Raw genomic sequence first — 26,705 nt, 5'->3', positions numbered from 1 at the left:
TGCACCTAGCCTGCAGGCCACAGGCTGGACATCCTTGGATAGACTAATGGCTAATAAACATCTGAGAAAATGCTCAACATCGCTAATCACCAGAGAAACACAAATCAAAACCACAATGAGATACCACCTAACCCCAGTGAGAATGCCTTTTATTAAAAAGTCCTAAACAATGGATGCTGGCAGAGATGTGGAGAGGAAGGAACACTTACACACTGTTGGTAGGACTGCAAGCTAGTACATTATGAAAGTTTTGAGAGATACAAAAATCAAGAAACATTAAATCCACATAGAATAGAAACAAATGAAGCCCTCCCAGCAACATGAATAGGCCAAGCAAGTTAATACTTGCATGAATGAATCAGAAAGGACATTGTTCACTGTGTTTCTTGGAAGTGAAATAATGGACTATAATAAAGTCTGTTTCAAAACTTTCATAGTGACCCACGTACCAACCTCTATGAAAAATAATGAGATACCTCAAAGAACTAAAAGTAGACCTACCACTTGATCCAGCAATCCCACTACTGAGTATTTCTCCCAAAGGAGAAAAGCCATTTTATCACGAAGTCACTTGCACTTGAATGTTATTGAAGCACAATTCACAAAGATGTAGAATTGACCCAAGTGCCCATCAGTTTATGAGTGGATTAATAAAATGTGATAAATGTATACCATGGAGTACTTACTTCTCAGCCATGAAAGAAAAGGAATTAATCCTTTTTCAATAATCTGGTTAGAACTGAACTATTTTCCTAAGTATTGCAAGATAGAAAAACAAACACCACATGTATACACTATTAAATTGGAACTGATTATCACCCAGGTGTGCAGGTGGCAGTAAAACTCAACAGAAATTAAGCAAATGGGAGAAGGGAGGAGAGGATGGGTGCAATCATGATTAATAGGTACAATGTACACTATCTGGGTGGTGGGTACACTTACAACTTTGACAAAGCAGTGCAAAAGCGAACGATGTCACCAAAACAATTGCACCCCTATAATATTCTGAATTTTTTTTAAGCTTGTACACAGCAGAAGAAATAATCAACAGAGTTAACAGAAATCCTACAGAATGAGAGTAAATACTTGCAAACTATACATCCTATAAATGTCTTACATCCAGAATCTACAAAGAACTAAAACAAATCAGCAAGAAAAAAAAATTTTAAAGTGGGAAGAAGACATGAATGAAGGTTTTTCAAAAGAAGATAGACAAATGGGCAACAAATACGTGAAAAAATGCTCAACATCACAAATCACGAGGAAAATGCAAATTAAAACCACAAGGAGATATTAGTTATACTTAAAGAACATATTATATTCATTTGTTATCAAATGCGAAAAGGAAATTCAAAGAAATTAAGGAATGGGTTTTAAATAGATCTGTTTGCATTGATATCAACTTTACCATATTAATCGCTCTCACTCCGGAAAGGGGGCAGGGATTAGTATCTTCCCAGAAAACATGTATTTGAACATTTTACTTTCTTAAAAATTTATGCACTGAGAAAAGGTATTCCTTAAACACCAACAAACAAGCTTATAAATTGTGGCACTTCATTCAATCCCTGATGGATCACTGTATTGAATATTTTTAAAACAATAGAAACCAAAAATCTATAAAAATACAGATATAAACAACAATGAGCTTTCATTTTAATACATCATATTCAAGCATATTTTATTATAATACCCAATTTTGTACAGGGTGAGAGGAAATGTACATTCTCACATCATAATGCTTGGCAACCTGTATAATAAGGCTCAATGACGGGCTTAGTTTTGATAGAATAATTCCACGTCCAAGAATTTGACCTAAGAAAATTATCATGAATGCGTTTAAAGTTTTAGCTACAGGAATAATCACTTAGTCACTTCAGTGCTTTTACAACAGTGAGCAATGGAAGAAAATGTCCAACACACTGGATTACATAATGACACATTTACTGAATGGAATACTACTATTTAAATGATAGTGAAAAATAGAAAATAACATCAAAAACTTAAAATATGTTAAGTGGAAAAGAAATAATTTTTATGAAAGCCTCATTAATTCTCTAAGTACAGCCTGGTCTCAATGACTCAAAATAAAGCCTAACTTCTGGTTCTGAAAATTTTATTCTTAATAAAAGATAAACCATGTTTTTATAGAGGGCATACTATTGAAAAAGAAATGATTGAGAATATTCATATGACCTTGGGTTACTGATGAAGAGAATAAATTTATTGAGAATGTAGTCTGCATATGGCCCCATTAAGACTCTCTGCACAGGCTGATGGAAGAAACTATTTAAATTGATCAATGGCATTAAATCCTTTGGATAGTCAGTCAGAGCTCTACAATCACAGGTGATTATTCATGAGAACGCCACTAGCCAGTCTCCATAAGTGATGCATTCACCCTGGGTGATAAATCTAGAATTTTGCAAAGGTAATTCTAAATACATACATAATTTTATTTAAAGGAAAGAAAGGTTTCTCTCACCTACTTCCTTTTTTTAATTATTATTATTTTTTTTTATTGTTAAATCATAGCTGTGTACATTAGTGCAATCAAGGAGTATAATGTGCTGGTTTCATATACAATCTGAAATATTCTCATCAAATTGTTCAACGTAGCCTTCATGGCATTTTCTTAGTTATTATATATAGACATTTGTATTCCGCCTTTAGTAGGTTTCGCCTGTACCCATTCTAAGATGCACCGTAGGTGTGGCCCCACCCATTATCCTCCCTCCACCCTAACCTCCCCGCTCCCTTCCCCTTCCTTCGCCCTTTCCTCAGAGTCTTGTGCTATAGTTGGGTTACAGCATTCATGTGAAAGCTATAATTTAGCTTCATAGTAGAGCCGACCAAAAATCACAATATAACAAAGACATCTGTACCAGAATGTTTATTGCAGCCCAATTCATAATTGCTAAATCACGAAAGAAGCCCAAGTGCCCATCGACCCATGAATGGACTAGCAAATTGTGGTACATGTATACCATAGAATATTATGCAGCCTTAAAGAAAGATGGAGACTTTCCCTCTTTCATGTTTACATGGATGGAACTGGAACATACTCTTCTTAGCAAAGTATCTCACCTAATTCCTAATGAAAGTTTACACATTCTTTTCCGTGGAAAGTAGGTTTGAGGTGAAAAGCTAATGGTATTCAAGACTGTCAACTCTTCTCACACAAGTTCAAAGAGAAAATTATGATAGAATAAGAAGGCGACGATTTTTTACATCTGAAGAACAGAATGGTTGAAGAGATGTGTGTTTTAAAGAAGACGTAAAAGTCATGAAGAGCATGCATATGTTAACCATAAACACAGCCATCAAATCCCAAAATATACTAAAAATGAGCCAGAGAGGAGGTAGTCCTGGAACAACTTTACTAAACATATGGAACTCATTTCGCCAAATAAATTATGTGACGCAAAACTAGCATAGTCCAAGAATGGACTGGTTAGAGCTTTTTTTGTCAGTGCATTTACTAGAAAAGGAGAGTAATCTCCATCCATGAAAACCACCACAGCAAGACAGAACCAAGCTCCTCCTAACACACGCTCCTGTGTCATTGGCGGTCACCAAACAGAGGCTATGACATGCCATCTCTTCTGTTTCATTAGCACTGGCAAGTGCCTGGCAGGTGACGTGGGGGGTGCTCGGTGCATATCTTCAATAGCAGTGAATATAACCTGCCTCTCCCAGCTCCCTCTAAACCCTACTTACTCCTCAGTTTGCTGTGTTATTGATCGTTCTTGGAAGAAAAGTGGAAGCTACATATCCTTATCAGAATTATAATCCCCCAAATACTTCTTAAACCCAACAAAACCATAAAAGTCAGATAGTCTCCCTTTATAGGAACATTAAAAAGATTAAGGGAGAGTCATAAAAGTATTCTTGAGTTTCTTAAGAAAAGGTAGTAATGGCAAGTCATTATTTTAAGAGGAAGCACATGACAGTAGTAGATTTTTAAAGGCACCCATTGTTTGTATCTATAATTTTAATATAAAACCTCCATTTAGCAAAGAATCTCATCATGCTCCTCTTCATCCACCAATTTTGTTTCATAAAATTCTTGTTGTGAGTCAAATTCTAGCTTATCTTTGGAGAAATAAAATTTATAAAAATAAATCCACCCTTTTTTTCTCTGTACCATGTTCTTTATGTGGAAGGGCACCCAAGAACACCCCTTGAAGGTAGTTCAAAATATATGACCACCACGCCAAGGCTGCCAAAATCTGTCAACAAAAGGAGGACTCAGAATGCTATAAAATGCACTGACATGATGGCTTTAGCAGACACGTACATAAAAAGTCTCAAGTATTTCTTTCCTACCCATTCCAGGGATCTTTCAATCCTTCTCCTGAACCGTAAGGAATGCACCATGTATTCACCGCATTTCTTCACTGGCCTTCTGGAACCTACTCTCCCAGCTGCAGGAGATAACACCACCAAGACCTTCTTAAGGTCCCTGGCTGTCACTTAGCATATTAATCAAAGAAGAGTCTAAAAAGAAAATGTATGTATCCTTGGAACCTAAGCTCACTCTCTCCGCAACCTCCTCTCACCTGCTGGGAAACAGGGTGCATCTGAGTCCTTAGAACTAAACTCCGTACAGCAGACACAACCAACAGGTCACAGCAGAATAAGAGGCATGAAAGTAGAGGGGAAAAATTATCTTCTCTCTGTGATTCCATGGATGATATTTCTTTTTTGTTTTGAAAAATTTATTTAAGGCAGGAGAATTGCAGAAGCCCAAGAGCTGGAGGTTGCTGAGAGTCCTGTGACGTCATGGCACTCTACCAAGAGTGGTAAAGTGAGACTCTGTCTCTACAAAAAAAGAAAAATTTATTCCATACAAAATTTACAGTGCAGTCCAGTGAGCGTCAGCATATTCCCAGCCTACATGCCCAATATTAATAACCTTCTTGCACCTTATTCATCTCTCCGCATAGGAACTCCTATGGCCTAAATGTTTGTGTCTCCCTAAAATTTACATATTGAAATCCTAACCCCCAAGGTGATGGTATCAGGACATGGCACATTTAGGAGGTGGTAGGGTCATGGAGGGGCAGCTGTCTTGAATGGGCTTACTGCCCTTACAAAAGAGGCCTAAATGAAGTGGTATCAAGAAAATGAGAAATCTAGAAGGGGAGGATTGGGTGGGTGTGGATAAACACCTAATTGGTAAAATGAACACTATTCTGGTTATGGGCACACTAAAAGCCCTGACTTAAGTGTTATACAAGATAACCACACAGCAAAAACCTTTGTGCCCCCTTAACTAATATTTTTAAATTTTAAAAAATCTGTCCAAGAAATAAATAGCAGAAAGAAAGAAAAGCAAAGCAAAGCAAAGCAAACAGAGAGACCCCCTCACCTCCTTCCCTCACACAAGGACGCAGCCACAGCAAGAAGGTAGTATCTATGAACCATGAAGTGGGCTTTCACCAGACACCAAATCTCCTGGCATATTAATCTTGGACTTCCTGGACTCCAGAACTGTGACAGTTAAGTTTCTGTTGTGTATAAACTATCCAGTTTACAGTATTTTGTTATTGCATCTCAAGACGACTAAGGTGGGCACTGCGCAGGCTTCCTTTCTCCAAGTCCTCCAAAAGTGCATGTGGACAGCATGACCTTTTACCCTATTTAACACACATCTACAAAGAAGGATGTCCTCTCACACAACCCAATACCATTACCAAGCCTTTAAAAAAATTAATTCAGTAACACTGTCCATCACCTTAGCCATACTCAATTACCCCCTCTATGTCCCCAAAATGTTTTTTTGTAGCATTTTTAGAGATTCAGGATCCAACCAGACTCACGCGTTACATTTGGATGTTGTATTTCCTTAGCCTTCTGTTGTCACCCCCCTGATCTTCTTGACACTGAATTTTTTAAAGAGTTCAGGCCAATGGTTCTACGGAGTGTTCCATTTTTGGATTCGTTTGGCAGTTTCCTCACAATCAGATTAAGACTAAACATTTCTGGTGAGAACTACGTGTAGGCGATTCTGTGTGCAACTTACTACCTCACATCTGGAGACACCTGGTGTCAGGACAGCCCACCATGTGATGGGAGTTGGACCACTTGGTACAATGATTACTGCCGGGGCTCTCCATTGCAAAGACCTAATTAATAATTAATTAATTACTGTAATCAATAAGTAATATGTGCTGTTATTCTTAAAAACCGTACAAATGCTCTGTCCTCAACAACCTTGGACCCATGGTTTTAGCATTCAGAGATATTCTTTACCTAAATCAATTATTACACTGGGATGTTTACAAAAGAGAGATTTTGTAATTCTATTATTCCTTGCAGAATTTCTAAAATTATAGATTAGCTGGCATTCTGCTTTGAAGAACTGCTTTTCTTTTCTCTCTTGACTATTTCCCCCTCTCCTTCTCTCTTCTTCCTTTTACAGAATCAAGTAATATCTATATTTGTTATGTTTTGTTATCATTATTATTGTTTTTGAAGTTCCAGTTGTCCCAAATGTGGTTAATGGGAGCCCTTTCAGGTAGCTAGCTCCTGAGCACTTTACACGTCTCCATCACACTTTGAGCAGTTTCTTGGTTTCCTGCTAGTAAGATATTTCAGGTTAAACCTGGACTTTTCTTCCCCAAGACCTGGAATCAGTTAATTCTCCAAGCAACTCAAATTCCTTTCAGTGGTAATGGGTACTAGATGTGTCCATACTTACAAGATGTGTAATTTGAACTAAAGTCACAAAAGATAAATCTATACACTACGATGTCAAACAATGTCAAAATTCAAAAGAAATGATGATTCTGGTCCCCATTTTTTTTTTGTAGTTTTTTTTATTATTAAATCATAGCTGTGTACATTAATGCAGTCATGGGGTACAATGTGCTGGTTTTATATACAATTTGAAATATTTTCATCAAACTGGTTAACCTAGCCTTCGTGGCATTTTCTTAGTTATTGTAGACATTTATATTCTACATTTAGTAAATTTCACATGTACCCTTGTAAGATGCACTGTAGATGTGGTCCCACCAATTACCCTCCCTCCGCCCATCCTCTCCCCTCCCCTCCACTCCCTTTCCCTGTATTCTTGGACTATAGTTGGGTTATAGCTTTCATATGAAAGCTATAAATTAGTTTCATAGTAGGGCTGAGTACATTGGATACTTTTTCTTCCATTCTTGAGATACTTTGCTAAGAAGAATATTTTCCAGCTCCATCCTTTTGTAAAGATGAAAGAGGTAAAGTCTCCATCTTTCTTTAAGGCTGCATAATATTCCATGGTCCCAATTTCTTAATAAATAAAATTAACAATGAATTCTACTACTGACATGTGTAACATTTCTACAACAATGCTTGGAACATTGTATGGGTCCAGTAATTGAAACCTATATTGTTATTCTTGTCAACAAAAATAAGCATCAATAACATACACCACTGAAGTTTTTATCAGACTTTGAGAAAGAATATGCAGCTTCTATTCAATTTATATATTGCTTAAGCTCATTACAAAATTAACTTACCTTCTTGGAATTCAAACTGACTTGTGTGAGACCAAGGGTACCAGACCCTAATCAAGATGTAAAGAAAACACCTGCTGTGAAGCATCTTCTGAAGGTAGTTTTCAGGTGAGGAAGCCACACTGCTCCTCTGTCACCCCTTCTTTGCATCGCTGCTGCCCCAGCTGAGGCACTCATCACCTCTCACTTGAACTTTACTGTAACTTCCTAGAATGTTCTTAAGTTTAGGATTCACATGATGAAGTATTTGGCAGTGACAAGTCATGATGCCTGAAATGTAGTCGCAAATGGTTCAGAATGTTAAAAAAAAAAAAAAAAAAAAGGCATGTAAAACCAAATGGCAAAATGTTAACAATGATCCCAGTTCATTGTTGGGTACGTAGATATTTTCTGTATTGTTGTTTCAACTTTTCTGGGTGTTTAAAATTTTTTCACAGTAAAATAAGAAAAAAATAACTCTTCAAATGGATTCAACCAATTATTCGTCTAAGTCCTTGCAAAGCCATCAGCATAGTTTTTTTTTATTTTTCTTTTAATAAAATCATAGCTGTGTACATTAGTATGATCATGGGGCACCATACACTTGGTTCATAGACCGTTTGACACATTTTCATCACACTAGTTAACATAGCTTTCCTGGCATTTTCTTAGTTATTTTGCTAAAACCTTTACATTCCACATTTACTAAGATTCACATATACCCTTGTAAGATGCATGGATGGAGCTGGAACATATTCTTCTTAGTAAAGTGTCTCAAGAATGGAAGAAAAAGTACCCAATGTACTCACCTTTATTATGAAACTAATGTAGGACCTTCACATGAAAGCTATAACCCAGTTACAACCTAAGCATAGTTTTTCTTAAGCCTAATGATAATCATGTCATTTTTCTATTCAAAACCCTCCAGTAGCTCCCCCTCACCTCACAGTGTTGGGGGGAGCTGTGAATTATATGATTAAATAAACCTTGCAGTCAGATCGCTTGTGTTTGAATCTCTAAGTGACTACTTTTTAGCTTAGGTACCTGGAGACAAGAGTTTTCTTAACCTCCCTGCACCTCACCTTCCACGTAATGGATAAGGGTAATGGTAGGACCTACTTCACGCTGCACCCTAAAGATTGAATGAGCTAGCTCTTGTCACACGCCTAAAACAGTGTCTGCCACTTAGTTGGGCTACGTAAGTGTTAGCTCTGTGTAGACTCAAAACACTCCCTTCCATACTATTATTTTTTAAAGAATTGTGTGATCAAAAGCATTTAGAAAGTGCTGGGAGAAATGAGATATAACAAGAATCTTTACTGCGGGAATGCTCAGAGATTTTAATATTCTAATGTCCATGTTGCATCTTCAAGTATGTTGATCAACACTCAGCACTTTTCATAGGACCAAGACCAGTTCTTGGAAGATCAAAGTAAGGAAATGCTGACCTAGAGAAGAAAATCTGAACTCCTTCACCTTGATTTTGAAGAGCCTCTATCCACCACCACCCTTATCCACCCCCACCCCACTCCCATCTCTGGCTTTAACTCACTAAAGTTTCTTTGGCCAAACATCAAACTCTGCAACCTCCCAACACACCCACTAATGCGCTCTCTGCCTGCAGGGATTTTTCCTACCATCTCCCCACTTCAGAATCAGTTCAAATGGCCCTGCCTTTACAAAGCCCACTCAAATTCTCCCCAGCAGAACTGAATTCCCTATCCCTGCTCCCCTGAGTATTTTGTTTAAAATTCTATGGAAATACACGCCATTCTGTCTTACGTTATGAGTTTTTGTTTCTTGTTCTCTAAAATAATTTATTTGAATTATTTCTAACTACTCAAGAAGCCAAAGCACAGGTTGCAGAGAGAATCTCTCCTGTGTACCACTGAACCTAATCTCTTCCCTAAAAGCATTGTTTACTTCTTTTTGACACAGAACTGGTAATCTTATGTTTTTAACATATCTGTTTCTCTGTAAGACTACATTTCTACAGTGCAGAATTAAATCTTGCCCATTTTTGTATCTCTCATAATAGCTGACAAAATTCAAAAAATATAGAACATGATAAATAAATGTGAGAGTGGAGAGTAATCAACTGTACCAGATTTGTGCTAACAGTAACTTTGATTCAGAATAGGAAAAAGAAAAAAAAGAAAGGAGTAAACTCAGAAATAATATTTTAAAGCTCTGTGTTCTCTCTATTTAAAATTCCTCCATTTTTGAACAGTCTAAATTAAGAGAACATTGGCTGTTTCCCTCTTAAAATTATACGAACTAAATGAAAACAGGAATTCTGTAAATAAACTGAACATTTTAATTTCATTTTAGTAATTGACACCATGCAGGAATTAGAACTCACTAAGGAGAAAGGGGATGTCATTGGGACAGAAGCACAGCCCCTAGTTGGTATTAATTCCAATGGGAAATGGTAATTAAGTTTGTTCAGATTCTGACCATCTGGAAGTATAGGAAGCTCTGAATTTGATTTGTGTCGGAGGAATTGTGATCAAGCAGAGAACATGAACACAGTGCTATAGGTATACTCCAAAATACAGCCTTTTCAGACCAAAAACATGTAATTCTATAAGAAAAATAAGAGCAATGTCCCTTTTTGCCCTATAGCTGTTTCTTAGAAACTTGTCTGGAATGCACAGTGTTAACCAATAAATATCTATCCGGAATCTCTCATCTCACAGTCAATAAACAATTTGATATTCTGCCTTTACATTTGCATACCAAGAATTTCTTCCAAAAATGAGTGCCTCTGTGATCTGCATAAGCCTTAAGCTTGGACACGCCTCGAAAACAAACAGAAACATCTAAGAGTGGCAGGCAGCACTTCCCTCCACAGTGGTGACAGTGGCAAAGCCCAGCTCAAGGCAGTTTCCAGCAGAGCCTGGAAGATTTGTTTTTAAGCCGGTTTCAGAAGGAAGCTAATGTTACTTGTAGAAAATAGTAACGTGAACGTCCAATGGAGCTATGTAGATTGGAGATTGAGCCAATCTTTCCAGAACATGTGGACATTAAAAGGGTCCTCTTGCCATTGCACGTTGCCACGGTACCTGCTGACAGTTCTAACCAGCCCTGCTGCCCTGGACCAGGACGTCGAGTCACCGAACAGGTTCGGAGCTAAGAAGCTGCAAGTCATGCAGAAAAGAAGGCTTCAACCTCAAATAACGCCTGAACTAAAGTCTCACCCCACCCCACCAATAGGACCAAAAGTTCAAGGAGTGATCAGACCCTAAACATTGAAATACTTCCAAAAGTAAGAGGTTGGTCGTCTGGGAAGGTCCAAGGCCCTTCCCTGCCTTCCCATAGCAGTCTTATCTGAAGTCCTTCTGATCAGAGTTCTCTCTCTTTTAAAATTCCTCCATTAAGAGAACACTTGCTGTTCCATCTTTGAATTCGACAAAAGAAATGAAAACAGGACAAATTGAACATTTTAATTTTATTTCAGTGATTAACAAAGCCAACATGCAGGAATCGTAACAACCTGCCCTCCGTCACTCATAAAACTTATCCCAACCCCAGGATGGGCAGATAGACTTCAGCTTTGCCTCCTGTATTCCTGCTGGTTGACTTACAATAAACTTTTTCTTTTCTCTAAACTCAGCGCCATCATTTTGGCTTCTGTGCCTGCATGGCAGGGCGCTCACACAGCACAGAACGGCTGACTGAGGGAAGCGGAGAAAGAGCCGCCCAGCACAGCTCCTCCAGCTGCCCAGGCCTGACCACTGGGCAGCCAAGTAGTTCATGGTCAGCCAACTTCACACATCTCCAGGTCTGGCTGTGTTTAGAAGTCCAGGTGGATATGAGAGTATTGCCCATGTTTCAAAATCTTTACACCATTAAAATACCTGATGAAAACATAATTATTTTGTTTTTCTGGAAAAGAAACAAAAACCTATCTACTTAGCACTTAAAATAGCAGAGATATTCTCACGTGGTTGTCTTCCCCCTCCTGGAAAGTGCGCAGCTGTGATAAAGGCTTCATTCTGAGCACACGCTGCAGATGTGCTCTGCTAAAATAAATGGGCAGTGGTAGGAGAAAGTTGCCATATTTGTTCGGAGAACTTTAAAAGATGACGACTCCTTCTCAATCCCAGATCCGCCACTCACTAGCTTTGCACACTCCCCGATCTGTAAAACAGAGGAAATTATTCTACATATCACACAGATGGTAGGTGGTATACATACAGTGGTTCACGTGTACCAAGCTTGAAATAAATACCTGTTATTTTTCAGTCTGTCTGTGTGGGAGTCCAGGCAAAATCATGAGAAGTGGCAAATAGGAATGTTATTGTCCAATCCAGTTTGTTTTTCTCAACCAAAAATACATGTGACTTCTTCTGTATTCCCTGTATTAAGAACCAAGTCCACAGTGGTTCACAGCAGCACAAAGAGTAACACCTACTAGTCACTGACGTCTCCCTCTATTCTACGCACTTTAAGTACCTTACGATATCCTCAAGGCAAAATTAGTTTTATCCTTATTTTACTAAGAAAGAAAACAAAGCCAAAAAAGTGTGAACAACCCGTCTGAAGTCACACAAGTGGTGAGTGACAGCCCTGGCCCGCCCACTCTCAGAGACTGTCTCCTCTTCCCTGGCCACCTGCCAGGAGAAGATGCACCGTATTCCCAGAATGTTCATGCTCCCGCTGTGGGACACACTGCAGGTTATGTCCTCGCCTGGTGGCAACTGCCCTATGAAGCATGTTAGCACTTCAACATGCACTAACTAGGTATCACAACGTCATTGCAAGGACAAAGACCACACTTCATTTCTATACAAAATTAGTTAGGGACTATCAGGACATATTCTACATTAATCTTGTGGAAAAAGCCCAAGTGCCCATCGATCCACGAATGGATTAATAAATTGTGGTATATGTACACCATGGAATATTATGCAGCCTTAAAGAAAGATGGAGACTTTACCTCTTTCATGTTTACATGGATGGAGCTGGAACATATTCTTCTTAGTAAAGTATCTCAAGAATGGAAGAAAAAGTATCCAATGTACTCAGCCCTACTATGAAACTAATTTATGGCTTTCACATGAAAGCTATAACCCAGTTACAACCTAAGAATAGGGGGAAGGGGAAAGGGAGGGGAGAGGGGCAGAGGGAGAGGGATTGGTGGGATTACACCTGTGGTGCATCTTACAAGGGTATATGGGAAACTTAGTAAATGTGGAATGTAAATGTCTTAACACAATAACTAAGACAATGCCAGGAAGGCTATGTTAACCAGAGTGATGAAAATGTGTCAAACGGTCTATGAAGCTAGTATATGATGCCCCATGATCATATCAATGTACACAGCTATGATTTAATAAAAAAAAAAAAAAAAGTTCATGGACTATTGAGAGAAAGCTATCTTACTCCAGGAATCGCATTCAGCATCTGATGAAGAGTCTCTGATTAGACTGCTCCTCTGGAAAAAGGAACACCTCTTCCTGGTGCCATCAAGGGGAGAGAGCTGGCCTCACACCACCCAGCAAGCTTGCTGTCCCTAGACCCCTGTCGGAGCATCACTTCTTCAGGGAAGACGTCCTGCTCCCCTGCACGCCCAGCCGAAGTTGCTTGCTCACCTAGCTTTGCAGCTTTCAATATCATTTTTCGAGGGTGTCCAACCTTTTTTCTTCTCTGCCACACATTGGAGGAAGAGTTTTCTTTAGCCACACATTAAATACACAAACACTAAAAAAAGCCAAGGAGCAGAAGAAAAGGTCAAGGCACACTTTTCCTGATATCTGGCACCTCAGATGAGCGAAACAGGCCTCAGATAATCAGCATGCAGGCTGTGGGCTATGGGTTGGACACCCCCAAATAATGCCAATTCCCAAGTTTACAGCTTCAACCCATGCCTCTCTTCCACATGCCAGATGGAAGGAGATAGTTCTTTGGGGACACTAACTCTGACCTTTACCTCAGAAACCAGCTCCATCCTCAGTACTCACCATCTCAGTTAACAGTTTCTTTCTCCTTCAGTGTGGTGAGGCCAAATGTCTGGTGGTCACCCCGACCCCTTCATCTCCTGAGTCCCATCCACCCCGTAAGGGAATCCTGTTGGCACCACTGTCGACGCCCCTCTGAGTTGTCCTTTCCTCTGCTCTGCTCTACCCACCTCCCCACCTCACCCCCCACCAGCTCTGAGCTGTTGTAACTGCTCTCCTGGCGTATTGGTCTCCTGGTTACTTAAGATTTTTTTTATCCCAGCAGCCAGAGTGATTCTCATAAATCAGGTGGTGTCACCTTATGCTCAAAAACCTCCTTGGCTCCCTGGCTCTGAGTAAATGCTTCAGTGGGCTGAAAGATCTAATGTGATCTCCACCCATGACCTTCTGACCACGTCCCCTGATCTTTTTTTTTACTCTCCCAGCCAGGTTAACTTCCTTGTAGCTCCTTGAACTCACCGACGCATTTCTGCCCCAGGGCCTTTGCACTTGCTGCCCTTTTGACCATAACGTCCTTCCTCGAAGACCCACATGGCTTTTCCCCTCATTTATTCCAAGCTCACAGCCAGATGTCACCCTCTAGTGACTACACTATTTAATGACAGACCTCAGCTTTACTCCGCTCCTTTCTATTTCTTAATGGCATTTTCCTCCTATAATATACTACAAAATAAACTTACATTCTTTTATTGATACATAATATTTCATGTATTTATGATGCCCATATACGCTCTGGTTACATGCATAGAATGTGCAACTGTCAAGTCGTGGGGTTCAGGGTGTCAGTCACTCTGAGTGCTTATCATTCGTATGTGCTGGTAATATTTCAAGTCCCCTTTTCTAGTTACTTTGAAATATACAATCTACTCTTGCTAACTGTACTCATCCCAATCTGCTGTCAATCACTATATTTTTTCTCCTATTTATCTGTTTCCCTGTTCACCAACCTCTCTTCTTCCCCCACCCACCCTTACTCACACCCCTCCCAGCCCCTGGTGTCTATCATTCTACTTTCCATCCCCCTGAGATCAAGTTTTTTCACTCCTCCATTTGAGTGAGAACTTCAGGTATTTCTCTTTCTTTGCCTGCTTATTTCACTTAACATAATGACCTCCAGTTCCATCTATATTGCTACAAATTAGATGATTTCATTTTTTTCACTGCTAAATAATATTCCATTCTGCATATTGTAAGGAGCAAGTCTCTTACCACCTGCCACCCTCCACCCCCTGCACCAGGTTTAACTGAAAAATTACTAACATGAGAAAGATTGATTACTAGGAAGGGAAAGATACAAATCTGTTTAATGTGTACACCTGGGAACCCTCAGAATGAAGCTTGACTCTTCAGTGAGGTAAAGAGGCTTTTACTTTTTTGTTTTTTATTAAATCATAACTGTGAACAGAGAATAGGGGTTGGAAACAGTAAAACCAAATGGGTTTGGGGAGGGAGAAAGGAAGAGACTTGGCTGGCTAGCAAAGGTGGTCTTGTTATGTAAATAAAACATCATAGGCAGCAGCCCTCTGAGAAATAGATAGTAAATGTTTCTTTTCAAACTTTTAAAGGTGTCAGACTCTCAGTTTATCTTTCCTAGATCAAGACAGACAAGATCTGCCTGCATTAAAGGAGATTCTCTACAAACATAAATCTATACTCCCCTCCCACTCCCCTCCACTGCCCAAGACAGCCCTGCCATATCACTTCCGTGACAACCATCTCAAAATGTCAAAACATATATCTGGAGATGAAATATTTCTAATTTTTTTCAATATATACCACATTTTCTTTACTCCTTCATCGATTAATGGACACTCAGGTTGAGCCCATGTCTTGGTCATTGTGACTAGTGCATCAGTAAACATGTGAAGGTCTCCCTTTTGTACACTTATTTTCCTTTGGATAAATACTCAGCAGTGAGATTGCTGGATTGAACAGTAGTTCTGTTGCTTTTTTGAAAATCTTCATACCGTTTTTCACAGTGATTGTTGGAATTACCTTCCTACCCATAGAGTATGCGAGTTCACTTTTCTCCACGTCCTTGGCAGCACCTGGGATTGCCCATCTTCGTAATCATTCTGCCTGAAGTAAGATGATATTTTACTGTGGTTTCGGTTTGCCTTTCTGCAATAATTAGTGATTTGAAACACCTTTTCATAAACCTCTCGGCCTTTTGTATGTCTTCTTTTGAGAAGTGTCTATGTCTTTTGCCCACTTTTAAATGAGATGATTTGGCTTGTTTTATTATTGAGTTGTTTGAATTCCTTATATATTCTGGATATTAGTTTTCCATCAAATGCAAATATTTTCTCCCTTTCCATAGATTGTCTCTTCGTTCTATTATTTCCTTTGCTCTTCAGGAGCTTTTTAGTTTAATAGACCCCCATTTAACTATTTTTGCTTTTGTTGTCTGTGTTTTTGAGGTCTGAGCCATAAAGTCTTTGTCTAGACTGGTGTCCTGAAGTACCTTCCCTGTGTTGTCTTCTGGTAGTTCTATGTGCATGGTTTCTAGTCTTACAGTCAAGTCTTTAATCCCTCATACGTTGATAATTTGTATATTAACTAATTTTATTGGTTGTCCCTGTCCCTCAACTCACATATATCTCTGCATGGGTGGGCATCATTTTCTGATTTGTTCACTGATGAATCCTCAACACCTATAACAATATCTGGCAGAGAAGAGGCAGTTGGGAAGTTTTGTCAAATGAATCAAAGCAGACCACCCACTATACAGTCAGTTGACATTTTTTCATAGCCTTTTTTATACTTTTAATTGGTTAATTATGGAATTATTTGCTTAATGTGTCTCCCACCAACTTGACTATAAGTAACATAAGAACTGAACTGTCTTCATACCACTGCTTTCCCAACAACTAGGACAGTGCCATTACTTAGCAGCATTACTTACTAATATTTGTTGAATGAACACATTGGACAAAAGAGTTCTAGTGAGGGCTCCATGTTCCTGACAATATTACAAAGAGATTGTCTGCTTGTAGAAGTGCTCTGATGAGACGATAGAGAGTTTCTAGATACATTAGGAAGAGATTGAACCATGTAGATGGAAAAGTTCCTGAAGCAAATGTGTGGGCCTGAACTATGTGCCTGAATACCGTTGGTCTGGGTTGTCTGTGCGTGTGGCGATTAGTTTGGGTTTAGGGTATGTTTTCCTTTTCTTTTCTATAATGTAAACAGTTTCATCTCTCTTTATAGACTTTCGTCCATCTGGGACATTTCTGAACATCTTTAGGGAATAAGAAAGAAGAGCATTACAAGATTATTTTGGTTTATTCCACACACATAAACCAAGTTACAAATTTGAATCATCTAAGGGCTAAAAACTAGAGAACTAAGACAATTTTTTACTCTTGAGAATAATCTGGTCGTGTACTTTGAAAAAAAAATAAGTTTATATTGCTTTACTCCTCGCATACAACTACCCATCTCCAGAGAGTTTTTTTCAAACTGCCTTGTCATTAAAAACACATTAAACTTGCATTGAAGTTGAGGAAGAAGCTTTCCTAAGTTGTTCATTGGTCTTATACTGCCATCTGGTGACCATAAAATCTATGACCCACCTGCTCAGCTGAAAAGTAAACCTTGGAAGGTCTGGGGTCCAGCCTGTCCAGGTCCATCAGTGGAGAGGGGCTGTCACAGACTAATATTTGTTCCTCACATGTCCTGGCATGAAAAAGTGAATTTTTATATGTTTTATGTATCATGTAGGCAACTTTTATGATCAAATCCTTCTAATAAATCACTTGAATTGCTTTATGAAGGAAATGCCCTATTTTGGAACATATAATCCTTTAACCTGTCTTCTACTTCTGACTTCATAGCAGTCAGGAGAGGTTTCAGGTCCTGGAGCCTCAAACAATTTCCCCCTCACATCCTCACAGAAGAGCTGGGAGTGCGCAGTGATGAAAAGTAGGTGTACGTCAGCTTCTTCCCATGTCCACAAATATCTCTGCTTGATTTCTGGCATCAAATACGGTCACAAAATGCCTGAATCATACAAAACTATTTATCTTCCAATAAATTCACATTATTGCATTCACCTGACTCCTAAATCCTATCCCTAGAGATGTTTATTTAGGTTTTGTGGAAAACGAAGAATCTTCTTCAAGAATGTGATAGATGCTAGCACACCCAACAAACCCAGAAAACCTGTAAGGAGCTGTTCTCTTCTCTGCTCAATAAACCCAATCTGCTAGCTTATTCACCTCCGTTTCTCACCACGCTCACTTTGCAAGAGAGGGTGGCTTTGTCTGTTGATTAGCTTCATTTTTCCCTTCAATAATTTCCACTTTTATTTCTAAGGATAACACAGAAAGAGAAACACCATATGATACAGAAATTGGAATATATTCACTTGCTTCACACATAAACAAAAAGAATTGGTGTGTGCGTGTAAGATCACCTTGTTTGGGTCACATCCTGTGAGGACAGATCCTGAAAAGGAGGTGGTCTCTGCCTTTAAACTTCCACGGAAACCTCTCTTTGGAAAATGGACTCGGAGTGGGGGTACAGGCCTTGCTATCCAGCCATCTCTCCCCAGCAGAGAAGCAAAAACTTCTCTTACTCTTTTTATTCAAGGAAATAAAATGTTTTTCAGGAGTAGGATAATTAGAATTATAGGCACTGCATGCACACAATATAGCTTTAAAAGAAGGGGACAGCAAACAATGTGTTTATAGAAATTCCAAAAGCAGAGACTGAATTTTCTCTGCTTAAATTATTCTTTAGTAAGTAATAAGAAATTAACAATTTTTATTCTACCTTATCTTGGTAGCAAAGTTTTAAAATAAGTTGCTCTCCAGTGTTTACTAAGGAGACTACCATTACATTATTAGTGGTCGTGCCTTTTTCACAGTGCTCGAGGGAAAGATTGGGGTTAATTATGTCTTCCATTCTAACCCCTTTCCATGACTAACATAGTAAGGACACCTCTTCTAAATATGTGCAATCTTCATGAGCATTTCAGAGCATCTTTTCTCCAGTCATCAGATATTCTCTAATTCAGAGGTAATCAGGATTACTTCCGTAAGGTTATTCTAACCAAATGGAACTAACTATGTCGTTTTTCAGTTCTGTGTACAATTTTAAATACAGTAGAGCCTCCACAGTTGGGGACTGCCCTGCACTGACCACCTCCTGACGTTGACCTAATTTTCACAGACTGGACATGCACCACGTGTGTGTAAGTGCAGTAGTTCCTTACGTTGACCACATCCACAGTTTGTTACAGTCCCTTGGGTAGTCAACTTACAAGGGTTCTGCTGTATTTTATAACAAAGGAGTAGAAGCTCAGAAGCACAAAATATACCCCCAAAAGTAATGAAAAACTAGTGGACTTGAAAGGAAGGGTTATAGTAAGAAGGCAGACCTGGTGGAGATTGTGGGGGACTCTGCAAGCCACACTAAGAGGAAGAAACTCGATCCTCTGAGTGGGTGACTTTCTTTTCTTTTCTTTTTTTTAGAGACAGAGTCTCACTTTATCACCTTTGGTAGAGTGCCGTGGCGTCACACAGCTCACAGCAACCTCCAACTCCTGAGCTTAGGGGATTCTCTTGCCTCAGCCTCCCAAGTAGCTGGGACTATGTCTTTTGAAAATTCAATTAATATTAAAGGTAGAGATGAGATAGACATGAGATTTGTGTATTACATTTGTCAGGGAGGACATGCTTTTTTAAGTTGAGAAACTGTGCTGCCTCAGGGAGAGGGAGCCCCTTAAGGCTTTAGGAAAATTACTTTGTAAGCAGGTGGAAAGAGGGGACCAAAGTCTGGGAAACTTATTGGGGGGCTGCACTAAAAAGTTTAGTATATCAGAGGCAAAAGGGCCAGGGCTAAATGGCGGTAGTTAAATAGGAAGAAATAAATGTGACCGATATTGTGGAAGATTGATTTTTTTTTTTATTGTTGGGGATTCATTGAGGGTACAATAAGCCAGGTTACACTGATTGCAATTGTTAGGTAAAGTCCCTCTTGCAATCATGTCTTGCCCCCATAAAGTGTGAAGATTGATTTTTTAAATGTGTATTTCTTAATAAACATCACATGTGGCATTTGCAGGAGCCAGCACATAGCCTAGAGTAGGTTCCAGAGCAGGTAGATCCCAAGATGCCCCCATTTCCCCTTCTCCTGGTCTTCCTGCCTTGTGCAATCTCGTGTGTGTGTGTGTGTGTGTGTGTGTGTGTGTGTCTGTCTGTCTGTGTGTCTCAGGAGTGGGTCTAGTTACTTGCTTCACATGCCTAGACTATAGAAAAAGTGATGAAGTGTCACCAGTAGCCTGTGAAGACCTTTAGTCCAACAACTTCTGACTGAGAAACAAAATTCTTCCAACAGCTATGTAAGGGAGCTGAGAAACAGATCCTTCCAACTGAGCATTTGGATGAGAACACAGCCCCGCTGCCCCTTGACTATGGCCTTCTAAGAGATCCTGAGGCAGAAGATCCATTTAACCTGTAGCCAAATTCCTGACCCATAAAATCTGTAGGATAATAAATGTATGCTGTTTTAAGCCACTAAGTTTTGGGGTAATTTATTATAAAATTGATAACTACTTTAGTATCCAATAATGTGATATTGAATTAATACATAATAAACTAAAACGAACATACTCTATTATACGGAAAACACATTAATGTCCCTTAAAAGTTAGCACTGATAAGAAACTATTTCAGAAACTATTTCATTTCATAGAAAAAGAGAGTTTCAAGGCTCATCTTTAGTTTGAAACATATCACTGTGCACACTTAGCTCATATCTTGTCCACATGCACACACATACACACCATCACCACGTGAATAGGCACGTAAGCTGATAAGTTTGCACACCTGGACGTATGGCCTCTGACAATAGAAGATGGAGGTTTGTGCCTATGTGCACACGTCCACTAAAGCAAAGACACACTCACAGAACCATCACTCCACACCGTGCACTCAGACACACACGGACATAAGGGAGGTGTCCTGATCTCAGAGGAAAAGTCTGTTTATTACTCTAGACCAGCATTCCCCAGACAGTTCTGTGGATTAGGTAGAAGGTGAAAAACAGATACAAGATCAAATAAGTCTGGGAAACACTGTCTGAAGTATTTAATGGATTTTTTTTTTTTTTTGAGACAGAGTTTTGCTCTGTGCCCGGCTAGAGTACAGAGGCCTCAGCCTAGCTCACAGCAACCTCAAACTCCTGGGCTGAAGTGATCCTCCTGCCTCAGCCTCCCAAGTACCTAGGACTACAGGTATCCACCACAATGCCAGGCTAGTTTTTCTATTTTTAGTAGAGACGGGGGTCTTGCTCTTGCTCAGGCTAGTCTCAAATTCCTGAGTTCCAGGGATTCTCCCATGTCAGCTTCCCAGTAAATAGTTATCTTTAATAGGAATCTTCAAAAACACTGCTGTACAAATGTTTACACAGAAACAAGAGAGGATTGTAAAAATCAAACATTAGGCATTGAACTTTGCTCTTCAGTTCCAAAATACAAGCAATTATTAATACCATGATGTTCTGAGTATAAATTGGTATATGGAATTCTTCTTTAACCATAATTTACAATGTTCAAGTCCCATGGGCATGAGAATGAGGGAAGATGGGAGAAGAAATGAGCAGGTGAGTTTCCCCACCCATGGAAACTCGCTCTTCTGGCACAAAACACACTTGGCCTCAGACAGCAGAGAACATGGCGGCCCTGTTTCCACTTTCATAGAGAAGTGGCTATCTTTCAGCCTCAAGATAATTGCTTCCCTTAGGGCTTCCGCTATTTTCAAACCCAGTTAATGGCCCAACCCGCTAGGCTCTTTCACACTTTGCACAAATCTATTACAGAAACTGCTCTCTGGTGTGGTTTGAGCCCAGAGTTTGGGACTTGAATGGTCCATGATCTCCTAGAAGCCATGGAGATTTGTGCCATGCCTGGCCCCAGGTGACTGCTTAATCAACATGCCACAGATGAAAGAAAGAGACACTAAAATTGGCCAAAATGACGTAGTTTTCACAGAAAGTGGATCATTCCAAAAAAGAATGTTCAAACAGAGGTAGGCATAGTGAGGTGGTGAGACTGTGAAACAGGAAGCCTGACTCTTATCCCTGGAAACAGTCAAAGGGATAAGAACCCTTCCGTGGAACCATGGAAATCAGATCTATAGGAAGAGTTATTTAACTATGTAGCTTGTCACTGGATATTACTACGGTACCTTCAAAGTACTCCCTTTGGCCGTCTGGTGACATGTTACATTCAGCAATGAGGTAGGTAGCACTTTTTCTAGGATGAGTTCATGACCTCCCTGTCCAACCTCATAGACCATCCTCTACTGCTAATTATTACCAACAGTAAACCATTAAGCACTGGTATTGTACAAGCACTTGACATGCGTGCTAAGAAGCATACTCTCTTTTTAATCACTTACAGGTCACATTTTGTTAAGTGAAGCAAGAAAAAGGTAAAGGAATATAGCTTTATAATTATGAAGATAATCACTTTGAAAATTTTCCCTATGAATTTCACATGTACAGGACAATTAATTTCCTGAAAAAAAAAAAAAAAGTTGACATGTATCTTAGCTTGTTCAGACTGCTCTAATCCAATACCCTAGACTAAATGGCTTATAATCGACAGAAAGTCACTCCTTACACTACTAAAGGCTGAAGTTCTCACAGATCTTTGCATGAAAACCAAGGAACAGGAGGATTTGGCATCTGGTGAGGGCCCTCTTCTGGGTTTGCAGAAGGCCACCTCTTTGCTGTGTCTCTACATAGCAGAAAGAGCAAAGGAACTCTCTGCAGTCTCTACTTAAGAGCACTAATCCCTTTCACAAAGGCTCTACCCCAATGACCTAACCAAAAATCCCACCTTCAGGTGTCACATTGGAGACAAGGAATATAATCTGGGACAGACATAAGCATTCAGTCCATAGCAGCATGTACCCACATGTATCCAATATATAACCCAAATTTTAGATATTTAAAAATGAAGAATAATTCAGTTAATTCATATATTTTTTGAGTGATTTTCACTCCTTTTGACTAAAATGTTGGCACTCCTTGCACAAGGCAGCAGGGGGAAAGATCAGGATAAACCAAAGTCTTGAGAACTAAAGATGAAAGAAACTGTGTAACTGTTCTAAAAGGAGAATCCAGTTGTCAAGGATCATGATGATTTGAATGAATTGTTTGTTTTGCCAAAAGTTTAAAGCAAAATCTTTGTGTTTACTTTGGGGAGGTCTTGAGCGAGTTCACATAAATTTATGGAAAAATAATGACATTTGTCAATAGATCACTGTTATTGTTACCAGGAGAAGCCACCTGCCAATGAAAGAAAGGCAGGGGACCTGCCTGTGCCAGACGCCTTAATGACAGCGGGCAGAAGCTGTTTGCTGCTGTGGGGAGAAATATCGCAAGGTGCAAGGTGGTGGTCTCTGGAACATGATAATCCAGGTCCTAGACCAAGGAGGAAGCAGACAGGGTTTGCTACTGGGGAGGATCAAGGATTTTATCCCTGAGGTTCAGGCACACAGGGCCTCTCTGAGACTCAGGCTGAGACGGGAGTCTCAACCAAGAAACTTCTCTCCTCACTACAAAGCTTATATGAAATACCCAAGAACACCCATCTGCTGTTAGCAGAGGAGTGTGGGGAAAGAATCCTCTCCAGGGCAGAGTCAGGCAAGAGCTAACTGGAATCTGACTGTGGAGTGAAACACAAAGATTCTGGTGCTCCGCACAAACCACAAGACAAGAGCAGTGCCCCCACTGAAGGAACTCAGAGACTTTGTTCCACTAAAGCAGCAACAAAGCCCAAACCAAGCTCAGCCATGGTCTGGATCGACCCGTGCATCTGCCGCCCAAACCCAGCTCAGCCACCATCTGGATCAACCGCCCTACCTGCCTCCAAACACACAAGCTGAGGGCTTTATAGAACAAGAGACACATTCATTTCTGAGCATAAAATTATTTACCTTCATCTCTACTGTTCTGTTACACATAATATTTAATCCAGCACTCAATAAAAAATGACACAACATCCAAAACAGCAAGAAAGTAATGACCCATGGTCAAGAATGTGAAATAGTTAAATATAAAAACAACAGAGATAAAAGACCAAAATGGCCTGAGTTTTGGCATTATGACACTTAGACTTTAAACTAACTATGCCTAATATATTAAATCATCTTGTAGGAAAGGTGTACAATGTGTATAAACAGGTAAGGAATTTCAGTGAAGACAATAAATTCTAAAAATAAAAAAGTGAGATACAGCAAGTGAAAAACACTATACCAAATATGAAGTTTTTTTTTTTTTTTTTTGGATGAGCTGGAAACGGCAGAGAAAAGCAAATGAACTTGAAGATAGGTCAAAAAAAAAAAATCATGCACACTAAAATACCAAGAGAAAAAAAGAACAAATTAAAAGCCAAAGAAAATCAAAGGAGTGTGGGGGGATAATATTAAATAGTTTGGAAAATAAAAAAAAAAAAAAACAGGCAATAGGAGTCCCTGAAGAGGAAGAGGAAGAATCAGGGCAGGGAAATGTTTCAAAAAGATAACCAACAACAATTTTTCAATATTAATTTAAAAAGTAAGGACCCAAGAGGAAGCTCAGAAAACACCAAGTAGGGTGATACAAAGAAAATCTCCATCGAAAGAGATAAAAACTGGACTCTCAAAAACCTTCTCTCTCTCACACATACACTGGTTTGTTTTAAAACATAATCATATTTGTAAACGTATTGAAAAACTTTTAAATGGCTTATACATACCACTGGATACAACCAAAGCTGACTTTTCATGTGTGGCTAAAGATTATTTCAGGTTCTTATCCTTGTGTCAAACCGGAGAAGTCTCAAAAAAAGAAAAAAGAGAAAACCAGATTGTTTCTGAATTGCTCTGGGCGTAGAGCAAGTCAACAGTCACAGCTCCCACCATTTATCAGGCATTTCGCTGCATTCTTCAAACGCCTCACCACCTTCAGCACCATAATCACTTATTCATTCCATAAACCCTGATGAAACAGCCTCCTCTTGTGCCAGATGTGGCATCTCTGAGAAAGTAACATGAACTAAAAGCTGAAGAGCCAGGGGAAGCCACCAGGAGAAAACACGCTGACTCTCAGGGTAAAGGAGGAGCCTGTTTCCAGCTGGGGAGTCAGCAATCCAAACACCCCCTCCCCCCACTGCACCCACACCCACCCCCGCAGTGACCAGGAGCCTGGCACGTCCTGGGAACAGCAGGAGAGAGTGACTTCCATGCAGCTCTGGGGCAGAGCAACCACGAGGAGGCCTGAGATGAGGCCTGGGCACGCAGAGAACTGCCAGGGCCTGGTGGAGAAGAGCAGATTGGTGAAGCAGGAGCTTGTGCACAGACCTTCTGACTCCCTGTCCTCTGCCCGCTTCTCTGGAATGGCTCTGACCTTCTTAGCGCTGTGTATTTTCCAGAGCACGTCCACACGCCTCCTGTCCCTGTGTAACACCACAGCTTGCTGCGCTGGTCGGAGGGTAAGCAGAGAAGCCTAGCAACTCGGAGTGAATCAAATGCTTGATGTAAGGGCCAGCTCTGCAGCCAGCCTGTGAGGCTTACCTTTTCCCTGACCCTGACCAAAAGTTACTAACCAAAGAACTCTGCATCAAATATTCACCACAGTGATGCCATAAAATGTCCTCTTCACTTCCCTCTTTCTTGCACTTATCAGTAAGGTGATAATGAAGCCTGCAGGGCAAGGACAGTGCAGGCCGCCCAAGACCAGGCAGGTGCAGTCTGGAGGGTATTTATTACTGTGAACTCCCTGCTGTTGGTGGAGGAAGGCAAGCTGCCCTTTAAACATACCTGCAGGGCCTTAACCTCTATTCCTGACCAAGAAGCTTTTTAGATAGAGAAGGGCAAGGAAATACAGCTGAGTATTATGAACTTTAATAATCTCTGCCAAGTACTCAGCACCGGTGAACGAGCTGTCTTCGCAGTCCTGTTAGACGTGACACAAGACCTGTACGCTGACGCTTTAGTTATTGACCGCCGCCCCCCCCCCACTCCCACCTCCTCAGGCCGTGACTTCAGCCTCTCTGGCTCACTCAACTGAGTTTCTAGTTGTGTTCTTAGTGTGCTATCCTGTGCTACAGCCTACGTGGTGAAATATCACGGATTGATTTCTGATGCTAATCTAGAAATTTGGCTCCTGAGTTGACTTTACTTAGTGGTTTATTTTGCACTCTGCCCAACAGCTATCTCTGTGTAAGTAGGTTCGGCATGTGTTTGTGTCTGAACTGGACCTGACTCCCAGCTGCCCTGAGGGAGCAGCCTGGCGGGCAGAACCCAGAGCCCCACCCTGAGACCCCATCCCAAAGTTTCTTCATTCAAGAGGGCTCTAAATTTGGTGTCTTTGTTTTTTACTCTCACCGCTTCCGCCCCAGTGCAGACGGTAACCCCATTGTGCATTCCTTGCAACTGACTCCTAACAGGACTGCCTATATGTGAGCGCCTCTGCTTCTTACTCCTCACTTCCATAAAACCTTTTATAAGCCTTTCCTAAACACTGCTTTCCTTCTCCTACTTGTACACAAAAATCTTCAGTAGCTCCTTAAATCCTATATTCTGATAGTTAAGGCATAAATGAAGACAGGCTGATTAGTGATCAACACTGTAAGAGCTAACAAGGCAACTAGGAAATAACTTCTCAGGAAAGTTAGAAGTTATTTAGAAACCAGGAAGAATTGTCAGGTTGAAGCTCATGGAGTAACATTTGGGAATTGTCTGAGAGAACTAAATCAGCCGGATCTAGCCAGAAGGCAGGCAAAACCTCCACTGGATGGTTAAACAGAGACAGTTTAACATTAAAAAGAAAAGCTAATATGAGGTCATCAAACAGGTGACTGAAAGGATAAAAAAGAGACATCATAGAGGCAAAACCTTCCAGCACATTTGCTGCCCTAGGACTTGAGAAGACAAAGGAAAGAGGTTGGAATTATTAAAATGTAGGGAGTGGGAGGAGCAATCTTATGGTTGATGTTTATAATTTCCTTCTTCCATGGCTCATTCCATAATTTTTCCCCCTAACCAGGACCTCAACTAGTTTTTGTCTAAATCCATTCAGACTGCTGTAAGAAAATGCCATAGACAAGGTGGCTTATAAACAGCAGAAATGTATTTCACATTTCTAGAGGTTGCAAAGTCCAAGGTCAATTTGCTGGCACATCCAGTGTCTGGTGAGGCCCCTTCCTGGTGACAGATGGCTCCTTCTCCTGTCCCCACAGGGTAGCAGGGATGAGGAA

The 26,705-nt window shown here is 40.2% G+C and overlaps 1 long non-coding RNA gene across 2 annotated transcripts; it reads right to left on the bottom strand.

Annotated features, from left to right (window-relative positions):
* Positions 1–10,966: 10,966 nt before the first annotated feature.
* Positions 10,967–24,982, bottom strand: LOC128588055 (uncharacterized). Of its 2 annotated transcripts, XR_008380698.1 has the most exons (4): positions 24,808–24,982; positions 24,204–24,285; positions 11,725–11,851; positions 10,967–11,633 (listed from the first exon to the last, which is right to left on the bottom strand). It is a non-coding gene; the product is annotated as an uncharacterized LOC128588055 (long non-coding RNA). The 2 variants fall into 2 exon arrangements; XR_008380697.1 differs by lacking the exon at positions 24,808–24,982 and having other exon boundaries at positions 24,204–24,531.
* Positions 24,983–26,705: the final 1,723 nt, after the last annotated feature.

Source organism: Nycticebus coucang, chromosome 6, assembly GCF_027406575.1.
Source record: "Nycticebus coucang isolate mNycCou1 chromosome 6, mNycCou1.pri, whole genome shotgun sequence".
Classification (NCBI taxonomy): domain Eukaryota; kingdom Metazoa; phylum Chordata; class Mammalia; order Primates; family Lorisidae; genus Nycticebus; species Nycticebus coucang.
The sequence above is the reverse complement of the archived record's forward strand: the minus strand, read 5'-3'. Positions and strand labels throughout refer to the sequence as shown.